The sequence below is a fragment of the Pseudophryne corroboree genome, chromosome 4, assembly GCF_028390025.1.
Source record: "Pseudophryne corroboree isolate aPseCor3 chromosome 4, aPseCor3.hap2, whole genome shotgun sequence".
Taxonomy (NCBI): Eukaryota; Metazoa; Chordata; class Amphibia; order Anura; family Myobatrachidae; genus Pseudophryne; species Pseudophryne corroboree.
Window position 1 is genome coordinate 488,011,570 of NC_086447.1, and position 12,538 is coordinate 488,024,107.

Consider the following 12,538-nt stretch of genomic DNA (forward strand, 5'->3'; position numbering starts at 1 on the left):
TGCGCTCCAGAGCAGGAATAAGCAGGGATCCCAGTGGGCCTGTACCGTGGTCCTCCCTCTCTATGTCTGGGTGCTGCTAGGGTGGTGGAAGTGAATGTGGAGGGTGAATGTAAACATGAGTAGCTAGCACCTATGGGGAGAGACTTACTCTTGAGTGCACACTTCCCCCACCCTAATGTCCCCTCCTCCTCACAGCTGTGCCGGGGGCACAGGCAGCCGCTTAGGAGGACCATGTCCACCTTAGCAGAAGACATGGGCTGGACCCCTCTAACAAGCCCTGGCAATTAGTACTCTTACCTCTCTATGCTGGTGTTTGTTTATAAGCCTGGCTTTTGCAAAGTTTAGTGTTAGTTGGCGCTTGAGACATTGCTTCCATTATGTTAGTAACAGTGTGGTTACACTTTATGTCTTCACCCATTAACCTGAGTTGCACTTCTGTCACTAACACTCCATTATATAATCCTGCATGTCCTTTCCTTTGCCAAGTCTCATTTAGTATACTTATCTCAGTTGAAACACCTTCCTTATTAAATTGGATCTTTCATGTACCTTTTGTAATACATCCCATAGTGGCCATTACATCCTACCTACTGGAATGGTAATAGGGAGAATACATAAATGGATGTGGTCATCTGATTTATGGATCTCCTCCTTTTGATAAATATACCCTAGAATAATGTTCCTTAAGATCATTTATTTTACATTTGACATATTTTACACACAGATAATGCTCTATTAACCTCCATATCAAATTCATTCTTGAGCTCTGATAACTTAAAATGCATTGCTACAATACATTCAAAAAGTGTTATTAATGCTAGATTGATTGCAGCAATTGTTTTTTTTTTAAAGTTTATTTCTAAGTATCATTGATCCAATATGGTTCCCATATGTTATAGGAAAAATCAGTTAAAAACAGCAAGGCACTAGAACGATATTTTCACAATTTGTCATACCGGAATGACAAATCATGAAGATCATTCAGTGAGCCGGATGTACTAAGCGGAAAATGCGGTAAACCCCCTGTTTACCGCATTTTCCTGATGTACTAACCCACGTCCGGCAGGTCAGCGCCGCGGCGGGGTTCGCCAGCTTTAGCTGGCGATAGTCCATAGAAGCCTATGGGCTTCTCTACGCGGCGCTGTGTGAGGGATCCGATCAGATCCCTCCCAGCATGCCCTGCGGCCGCCCCCGTCATCCCGCGCATGCGCAGACTGACTCCTGGGGCTGTCCTCTGCAATGCTGATCGCATATGTTAGTACATATGCGATCAGCATCGTGGCGCAGGGCGGCGATGGGTGGCGATGTACATTAGTACATCCCGCCCAGTGTGTACGCGGGACTGCGCTCTCCAGTGTGTCGCATACAAGATCTTCTGGTTAGTTAATACTAAAAAAATCATTCTGGATTACATACTGTCAAAGTCGAAAAATATTGCAGTACACACATCACGTACAAACTACGCACAGATGGCCTCCGTGCGCGTACTTGCTCTGCTGTGCGTGCGCATATTCGCAATTTGCGTATGGTCGCTCCCGCGGTCCTGCGTATTAGCGTGTGGTATGAGTATTTATGGTAGAGTTTGTGAACGCATGGAAGGCTATCAAAACACATTACATATTTAATCCAAATAGTGCACAATGTACACATAGTCTCCCTGCACCACATCAGAAAGTAACAGCAGTTTAAATGGTAACAGAACAAAGGGATTCACCTTTACAGGATAGGAGGGGACAGAACAAGGTTATAAGGTGGTGTTTGGTATCCAGCTGAAGGGTATTTTAAGGGTAACATTCCGGTGTTGGTTTGAGAAAGATTGCATGTTCCTGCGGATAGTTATGTGCAGGAGCAGAAAATAGATATAAACTGTATTTACTGTACATTATGTATGCAGCGGGAATCCAGAGGAGACCACCCACAAGAGCAGTTGGAAAAGACATTGCCTACCTATTCAAACCGACCTATGACCTCTCCTGTACTGTAAATGACCATCCCTGTGTCCAATGGACAAAGATTACAGTATCCATTGTGTTATGTTTTGGATGAATTGTATAAAGAGAGCCTGCAGCAGGCCTGGTCAGACACAAGACTCACAACGTTATCTAACAGATGACGGAGGACCAGACTGGGTAGCGCGGCGAATCCACTCACGTATGTACCATTGATTGTAGCCATTATTCTGTTGTATTGTATTGTTTATATTGTAACCCCCTTTCAGCAATAATACGCTGTGGTGTCGGAACCCAGTGGTTTAACTACAAACTGGTGTCGTGTCTTCCTTTCCCTGCTAAGGTTTAAAGTGTATTGCTATCGCATTGCATTGCTGTAAAAGGTTTAAAATGTATCTCTGGGTGTGTACGCGCTGCGTGTACTTTGTACCGTCAACGCGGCGTGTGTACACAAAGTCCGTACACTGTACGGGACTCTGTACGCAAACAGTGTACAATGGCCCTCATTCCGAGTTGTTCGCTCGGTAAAAATCTTCGCATCGCAGCGATTTTCTGCCTAATGCGCATGCGCAATGTTCGCACTGCGACTGCGCCAAGTAAATTTGCTATGCACTTAGTAATTTTACTCACGGCTTTTTCATCGTTCTGGCGATCGTAATGTGATTGACAGGAAATGGGTGTTACTGGGCGGAAACAGGCCGTTTTATGGGCGTGTGGGAAAAAACGCTACCGTTTCCGGAAAAAACGCAGGAGTGGCCGGAGAAACGGAGGAGTGTCTGGGCGAACGCTGGGTGTGTTTGTGACGTCAAACCAGGAACGACAAGCACTGAACTGATCGCAGATGCCGAGTAAGTCTGGAGCTACTCAGAAACTGCTACGAGGTGTGTAATCGCAATATTGCGAATACATCGTTCGCAATTTTAAGATGCTAAGATTCACTCCCAGTAGGCGGCGGCTTAGCATGAGCAAATCTGCTAAAATCCGCTTGCGAGCGAACAACTCGGAATGACCTCCTCTGTACGTAGGGTGTGTATTAAGTTTAGCGGCCGCAGCGGCTTCATGGTAAAGTGTATTTGAAGTGTGTATAAAGGTATAGCTTTTCATTCCTGCATATAAAATGGCATTATCAATATTTATACCCAAGATATTGCAGGCAAGATTTAACCAGTCACACCATAGACAATACAATGTAGAATTTTCACTGGAATAATAAATAAAAACCCCTTCTCACACTATTCTTACACTAAAGTATCCCTATTCATCTGTCATCCTAGATTTCCTGAGACTCTTGAAATCATAACAGTTTCATGACCATAAATACTTACAGATGTTCATGTATTGAAGAACAATAAAATGTATTTATTTATTAACAGTTTCTTATACAGCACAGCAAATTCCGTTGCACTTTACAATTGGAATCCCTAATAAAGTCCTTTTATCCCATATAGGGACAAAATAGATGCCATTTTAAAAAATATATCCAATTTCCACATTTTTATATCCAATATTAAAACTTCAAAATGAAAATATGAACATAATTTTCTCATCATCATCTTCTCGCTGTTGATTTAGTTAACAATATCTACGTATCAACACCTGTCAATCAAAAAATATCTAAGGAAAAGCAAACAGCAAAGGGAAGGGATAAATTGTGATCTGCTTTAAACATTAAGCGGGGTATCCAGTTAGCCCCATTGCTGTTTTGGCAGATCAAAATAACAGGATATCACGATTAATGACTGATGATCATTATCGTGGTATCCAATTAGAGGCCGTTTTGATCGTCCGAAAATTGGACCCGCGATCACGTGAAAACTCATGGGATCTGGGATTTGTCCTCGATGCCATGTGTTATCGTGGCTCCGGCAGTCCACTTATCGCACGTTATGCTTCGGGTGCCTGAGGCACCCAAATCATAATCCCCGATAAGTGCCGGCATTGGGGGGAGGAGTGTGCCGTATCGCGGGTAATTGGATACCCCCCGAAAGATGATACATTTTTTTTGTAAACTTGTTCCTGAATAACCACAATTTTATACTAATTCCAAGATAGAGAATTTTGAGTTTTCTTGTAAAATGTTACCTTTACTGGATTACCGGAAAACACAAATTTACCTATGCCTGCACATAGTGAGGGAATATGCTTAATCATTATATACATTTTCCCAATGATTACCAAAAATAGCATCATGTATTACAAAAATACACAAAATATCTTGAATAAACCTCTAACCTAACCATCAAATGCTTCTAAAGAATTAGTTTCTAAATTCTTCAACATATTCTGTACTTGTACAAATATTCCATATTTTAACCTCCTTTGTCTGTATAAGTACAATATTCTTATCACACTACTGGTCACACTCCTTTTGCCGGCACTACTAATTGATTCATGGCCATTCTACTCTGCAGTGCTAACTTTATTATCTGTTATACTGTACTTCTTCTATTGCTTGATTATTGATCTATTGAGTGATATACTTGATGAGGGAATTAAAGTACATACAGTTACAGTAGTTCTCCATCTAAAAACCTAAATCTTGTCCCCAGTTCATACACATTACTTTCTTAAAATTAAGAGAACTCTGTAGAATTTCTTTTGCATACTCCATTTGTTACCTTTTTGCATTGTCATGTTTGAATCGAGGTAGATCATTATCCCACCTTTATAGCTGTTGGCGCACTTGGTAAGGGCCTCCCCACAGACATGTAAGAATTCCTGATTGCAGAACAATTTTCATATTTACTTAGTCTCCTTGGTGGAGAAAATGACAAACCCCTTCAATGGGTATTGTTTGTATATTTGTTACAGCTTATTGAATCTGCATCATTAACTACCTAAGGAAATAGGGTAAATATACTAAGCCATGGATGGAGATAAAGTGGACATAGATAAAGTACCAGCCTATCAGCTCCTAACTGCCATGTCACAGACTGTGGGGTAGATGTATTAACCTGTAGAAGGCATAAGGAAGTGATAAACCAGTGATAAAGCAGTGTTAAGTGTAAGGTGATAATGTACCAGCCAATCAGCTCCTAACTGTTAATTTACATATGGGAGCTGATTGGCTGGTATGTTTATCACCTTGCACATATCACTGGTTTATCACTTCCTTATGCCTTCTCCAGGTTAATACATCTGCCCCTGTGTTAGAAAAATGTCAGGAGCTGGTTGGTTGGTACAGTACTTTGGGCCTAATTCAGACCTGATCGCAAAAGCTAAATCTTTCTCTAATAGGCAAAACCATGTGCGCTGCAGGTGGGGCAAATATAAAATGTGCAGAGAGAGTTAGATTTGGGTGGGCTATATTGTTTCTGTGCACAGTAAATACTGGCTGCTTTATTTTTACACTGCAACTTAGATTTCAGTTTGAACACACCCCACCCAAATCTAACGGGCCCTACACACTGGGCGAGAATACTGAAAGATATGAACGATCTCGTTCATTAATGAACGAGATACCATTCATATCTTTCAGTATAGAGGCACCAGCGATGAACGATGCATGGCCCCGCGCATGTGACCACCATATGAATCACAGTATATAAAATAAAACAAAAGAAAAACATAGTGTGTACTGTTTTAACACTGAATAATAGAATAATAAAAACTGTGAACCAACTACGAACAGTATAGTTCCAGAAAAAAATAAAAATCTTTCACTTCAGGAGAATTTAGTATTAACACAATTTTAATTCAGCAGTAAAAAAACAAATGGCAGATAACGCACGGGTTTGATACTGTACCTTGAACTTCCCCCATGGACAGATCAGCTGTAATGTTTTTATTTCTTGTATGTGTGGTACCTACCATTTGTTTTTACTGCTGAATTAAAACGGTGTTAATACTAAAGGCTCCTGAAGTGAAAGATCCTTTAATTTTGTCTGGAACTGTACTGTGCAGCGCTATTAAGGTGCTCTCAGCCGGCAGCTTTATAATGAGTCAAACAGACTCATTAGTATGCCGAGGTTAGGAGGATGGGCAGGAGGGGCCCCTCCACTCCTTGGCTCCTCCCCTCTGCCTCCTGATTGACTGCCGGGGACTGTATGTGTATACTGAGAGGGGAGGCTGTGCCACCGGGGATGATGACTGTGGCCAGGCAATGGAAGGAAGAGACCTGCCCCTGCCTGCAGAGAGAGAGCCATCACACACACTAATGAGCCAGACAAGCCACACTGACCTGAAGTGGGCCCTGGGCCTGGCCCCAGAAGTAAATAAACTTAAGAATGTCAGTGACTGTAGCCACCTCACAGCTTTCATATACTGCCTCTCCAGTCACCAACTATCAATCTGTCATCCACTGTCTCCCTATCACTCACTAAATCCCTGTTACCCCTGCCTCCCCAGTAAGAATGCCAAATTGATTTCTCACAAATATTTAAAATGCCCGCTCTAATATATATTGCAGACGCCAGGCGCATCTTATTACCATATACGATAAAAGTGCGCTGTACATCGCAAAACACTGTATCCCATAAGAGAAAACAATACACCCACACATTATCTGAGTTCCAAAGCTCATTGAAGTATATATTTGCTATTAAAAGGATATGGATTCAATATATATTACAAAGTACAGTATACCTATAGTTACATGAATACAACTCACACAGTAAGCAGTTAAAACATAGTTACATACAATTACATACAGTTACATGCAGTTACAGGCCAGCGATACAATACCATTCCCCTCAATGCTTATGTCTCTCTCTTTCTGTAAAATCATGCCGGGACTCCATCTTACGCTGAGACCAAAACAGGAACTGAGCTGGCAATAACTCCATCATCGTCTCAGACCTTACAGCAACTCTGAGACCAAAACAGGAACTACCTTCCTGTGTGATCAGCAAAATGTGTTAACTAGTTTCTGGGGGAGGGGACTCTCATTCATGATTGAGTCACTAGTTTCTTTGTATGTGCTGAAGAGGCTCAGCCCTGGGGACGTCCAAAGGGGCTGGCCTGAGCTTCCTGTCCACTGTCCTATTCGGAACATCCATTGTTCTAATAAAAGTGATTTTAGCTTTTATACATTTAATCATAATTCCGTGTTGCAATGTACTACAACTTAATAACAAGTATCAAATTAATCTACACATTAAGCTAGTTGTTTTAATAGTAAATATGACAGGTCTATCTTGTTTCATTCAAATAATACACATTCATGACATTAATTCATTAGGTAATTTTAAATCATCATGATGTCTGGCACTTGATATTATTATAATTATGTACTGTATGAAATAAATGTCGAATCAATCTCTGTGGCATGTCCGTGTAAATGCGTGTGTTACCATATATTGCTGTGCTCGCTGCGCGTATTTGCAAGTATAGCGACTTAAATGTGTGTAGTTTGTATATTCTCTTTATGTAATATTTTTTTGACTTCGACAGTCCACCCTTTGGCAGTAAACAATAACTGCCATCAATTATTAACATAAGAAAAAAATATTTCATACAATAATCGGTGACCTAGACACAAGTATGTATGCATTTCGCAAATCTGACACTTGACTATATTTGGGGAAGACAGGAAGGAGGATGAGACATCCTCTATATGCACTGTACTATAGAGTATGCTGGGACAGTGCTTTGGCCTATAATGTCTGATATGCGACGAACATTTCACACATACATGTACCTACGTCTTTGTACACTGATGTTTGGATTCGATTGAGGTTCTGCTGGGTAGATGAAGAAGACACAAACAAATCGTGACAGTGACATATAAAATTTTCATGATCTACATATTCCTATCATTTTCTGAACATTGTTTCCATTTCTGGAACGTATGCTAGGTCTGTTTAATCATTGAACAAGGGTTATAAGTAGTGTCCTTCCTAAATAACATAAACCTTCGGAGTTCGGGGAGAGCCACTCATAAACCTTTCTTCCACATATATTAATGAGCTCTTTATCTGCAATGTGTGAATAGCCATTGTCTGATTGTTCCTGATTACCTCTGAACTCCATAACTACTAGAACTTTGATTTTTCTCTGACTTTAACAAACTGATCGGCTAATCCTGGGATCCTATAAGGAGATTATCACTGACCTGGTTTGAGGAGGTTGTGGACTCGGGGTTTCTTCCGATGACCGGGAAGTGGAACCGCAACTGGGCCGCAGCAGAGATGGCCGGATGTAAGTCTTCCTCATGCAGGATCTGATCGGCGGACAGGAGGCACGTGCGGACGCTGAAGGTCTCCTGAAAGAGAGAACTTGACAGGTGCTGGTAAATTACGAAGGTGCTGGGAGGCACGGAGGTGCTTGGAGGCACGGAGGTACGAAGGTGCTGGAGGCACGGAGGTGCTGGAGGCACGGAGGTGCTTGGAGGCACGGAGGTGCTTGGAGGCACGGAGGTGCTTGGAGGCACGGGGGTGCTGGAGGCACGGGGGTGCTGGAGGCACGGAGGTGCTTGGAGGCACGGAAGTGCTTGGAGGCACGGAAGTGCTGGAGGCACGGAGGTGCTTGGATGCACGGAGGTGCTTGGAGGCACGGATGTGCTGGAGGCACGGAGGTGCTTGGAGGCACGGAGGTGCTTGGAGGCACGGAGGTGCTGGAGGCACGGAGGTGCTTGGAGGCACGGAGGTGCTGGAGGCACGGAGGTGCTGGAGGCACGGAGGTGCTTGGAGGCATGGAGGTGCTGGAGGCACGGAGGTGCTTGGAGGCACGGAGCACTGGAGATCACAGGTACAGTTTGAACGATGATACTTAGGCGCCGGAGCACTGCCCGGCGTCTGAATTTAAACTTCCCGCCAGGGCCTGATTGGAGGACGGGCCGATGACATCACCCGCAGCTCCCGAGGACGTCGGACGTGGAGGCCTGCTAGACGGTGCGCCGGACGCCGGGGACCCGCCAGCGAGGACGGCCGCACGGAGACCCAGCGCGCCCGGAGAGGTAAGTATGAAGACCGCGGCGCCGTGACAGTACCCCCTCCTCTAGGAGTGGCCCCTGGACACTTTCCCGGCTTCGTAGGATGTCTAGCATGGAAGATTCGGACTAGTCGAGGAGCCGAGACCTCAGAAGCCTTTATCCAACTTCTCTCCTCAGGACCATATCCTTTCCATTCCACCAGATATTGCAGATTCTTGTGAAGGTAACGCGAGTCTAGAATATTTTTGATCTCGAAGTCTGTTCCTGTTTCAGTCTCCACTGAGGTGGGGCTAGAGGTCTTTGAATGGAAACGATTAAGGACGAGAGGACGAAGAAGAGAAACATGGAAGGCGTTCGGTATACGTAGGTGTGAAGGTAAACCCAGCTTGCAGACCACAGGATTCAGGACTTGTAGCACAGGGTAAGGACCAATGAATCTTGGAGCAAACTTCATGGTGGGCACCTTCAACCGGAGATTACGTGTGGACAGCCATACCCTGTCGCCAACCTTTTATTGTGGAGCGGCTCGCCGTTTCTTATCCGCAAAGAACTTGTAGCGGACTGAAACCTTCTTAAGATTAGCATGAACCTTACTCCAAATTTGTCTGAAGTGTAGTAGAGTGGACGTTACGGCTGGAACCTCTTCCATCGGAAGGCTTAGTAATTCTGGAACACTTGGATGGAACCCATAGTTGATGAAAAATGGAGATTCACCAGTGGAAGAATGAAACGAATGATTATGGGCAAACTCTGCCCAAGGTAACGACTCCACCCAGTTGTCCTGTGAAGGGGAGAGATAAAGACGGAGGAAAGTCTCTAGATCTTGATTGACTCGTTCCGTTTGTCCATTCGTTTGGGGATGATAAGCGGAGGAAAACTTAAGTTTAATCTGTAGAGTCGAACAGAGGGCTTTCCAAAACCTTGCGGTGAACTGTACCCCATGATCAGAGACTATTTCCTGTGGCAACCCATGCAACCGAAAATGTTCTTGGATGAACAGTAGAGCTAGTTTCGGGGCTGTTGGTAGACCAGTCAAAGGAACGAAGTGTGCCATCTTTGAAAAACGGTCGACGATTACCCAAACGGTGTTGCAACCCTTGGAATGGGGCAAGTCAGTGATGAAGTCCATGGAAATATGAGTCCAGGGTTTCATAGGAATGGACAGAGGACGAAGCAACCCAGCAGGAGGTAAACGGGGAGATTTATGCTGTGTACACTGGGGACAGGAATTAACGTAATCCTGTACATCCTTCCTCATGGAGTCCCACCAGTAAGATCTTTGCAGAAACTTGTACATCTTCTGGGCGCCGGGATGACCGGAGAATTTGGAGATATGGGCCCACTGAAGTATCCTCGACCGGAATTTGACCGGTACGGACATTCTTCCAGGAAGAGGACCTGGAGTAGTCGAGGCAGCAGAGACAGAAATTGGATTTAGAATTAAACTCCGTTCAAAGGAATCCTCATCATCTGTGGGAGTTTGTGAACGGGACAGTGCATCTGCTTTGGTATTGAAAGTCCCGGCTCGGTATTTGATAATGAAAGAAAATCTAGTGAAGAAGAGTGCCCATCTGGCTTGGCGAGGATTCAAACACTGTGCGGTTTTGATATACAACAAATTTTTGTGATCAGTGTAAATGGTAGTCACATGTTTGGCCCCCTCTAAGAGATATCTCCACTCTTCCAAGGCAGATTTAATCGCCAAGAGTTCCTGGTCTCCAATAGTGTAATTCCGTTCAGCTGGAGAGAATTTAAGAGAGTGAAAGCCGCACGGATGTAATTTCTTATCTGAGGCATACTGAGAGAGAACGGCCCCAACTCCGACCGAGGATGCGTCGACTTCTAGGAAGAAAAGTTCCTCTAAATTTGGTTGTTGGAGTACTGGAGCGGACATAAAAGCTGATTTCAAGTGGGAAAAGGCCTCTATGGCTTCGGGAGACCACAACCCCGGGTTGGAACCCTTTCTCGTTAGGGCGGTAATGGGTGCAACAATGGTGGAGAAACCTCTAATGAACTTTCTATAATAGTTCGCAAAACCCAGGAACCTTTGTATTGCTTTCAAGGAGAGTGGCTGTGCCCAGTCCCGAATGGCAGAGAGTTTCTCCGGATCCATGCGAAGCTCCTTCCCCGAGATAATATAACCGAGGAACGGTATTGATGTTACTTCAAAGGTACACTTGGACATCTTGGCATAGAGATGATTCTCACGTAGACGGCGGAGTACCTCTTTGACTTGTAATCTGTGTTCAGCAAGGTCTTTTGAAAAAATCAGGATGTCATCCAAATACACCACGACACTTAGGTATAACATGTCTCGGAATATTTCGTTGACGAATCCCTGGAAGACAGCAGGAGCATTGCTAAGACCGAACGGCATCACCAGGTACTCATAATGCCCATCCCGGGTATTGAAGGCGGTCTTTCATTCATCTCCCTCTCTGATGCGTATAAGGTTATAGGCCCCCCTCAAATCGAGCTTGGAAAAAACATGGGCACCACGAACTCTATCAAATAACTCTGTGATTAGAGGCAAGGGGTATTTATTTTTGATGGTAATATCATTTAAGCCGCGGTAGTCGATACACGGTCTTAACCCTCCGTCCTTTTTTTTTCACGAAGAAAAAGCCCGCTCCAGCCGGGGAAGTAGAGGGGCGGATGAATCCCTTGTGAAGATTGGTTTTGATATAGTCAGACATAGCCTGTGTCTCTGGGAGAGACAGAGGATAAATGCGACCCCGAGGCGGCATTTTTCCAGGGATAAGGTCAATGGGGCAGTCCCAAGCTCTATGGGGTGGTAACTGGTCGGCTGCTTGTTCCGAAAACACCTCTAAATTCTTGGTATGCCTCTGGAATAGGTTCCTCCTCCGCCTTAGAAGAAACACGAAGCGGACAAACAGGGGTGAGACAGTTAACGTGACAAAAAGAACCCCAAGACCGAATCTGTGCGGTCTTCCAATCGATATGGGGATTGTGACTTTTGAGCCAAGGTATTCCGAGAACCAGATCGTGATGCATTTCCGGGATCACCAGGAACTCCAAGTATTCTTGATGTAGAGCCCCGACCTGTAGTTTAACTGGAACCGTGAGTTCTGTTATGATACCCTTGGATATCCTAGTACCATTGATGGCTGTCAAGGAAATAGGCCGTTCGATGGACCGTACTTCCAAATTCAGGCTTTGAACACAGAGGGAAGAAACGAAATTCCTCGCAGCTCCAGAGTCCAACAGGGCTTCAAAAGACTTGGAAGTGGCCTTGGTGATTAACGTTACAGGAAGCAAACAGTCCGAAGTGGGAGAAGATTTGGTCGTAACCCCCAACTTGACTCCTCCGGAACAAGCTAGGCCTTCTCGTTTCCCGGACGGGATTTGCAGGACTTGATGAAGTGACCCGCAGCTCCGCAGTACAGGCAGAGCTTACCCTCATGACGACGTTGCCGCTCCTCCGGGGACAATCGGAATCGGTTAATCTGCATGGGTTCGTCTGGACTTGGACCCACCGCTTGCCTTGCAGGAGGAAGCCGGAACCTAGAACGATCCGATCGACTACGTTCTCCTCCACGTTCCTGCATCCGGAGATCTACCTTGACACAGAGGGAGATCAATTCCTCTAAAGAACCCGGAAGCTCTCGAGTGACCAACTCGTCCTTCAGGCGATCAGAAAGACCGTTCCAGAAAGCAGCTCTCAGAGCCTCATTATTCCAACGAAGTTCAGAGGCAA

The 12,538-nt window shown here is 44.6% G+C and overlaps 1 protein-coding gene across 4 annotated transcripts in view; it reads left to right on the forward strand.

Moving 5' to 3' along the window:
- LOC134909816 (uncharacterized) overlaps window positions 1-12,538 on the forward strand; it is a 366,238-nt gene that overhangs the window by 11,278 nt on the left and 342,422 nt on the right. The window lies entirely within an intron of this gene.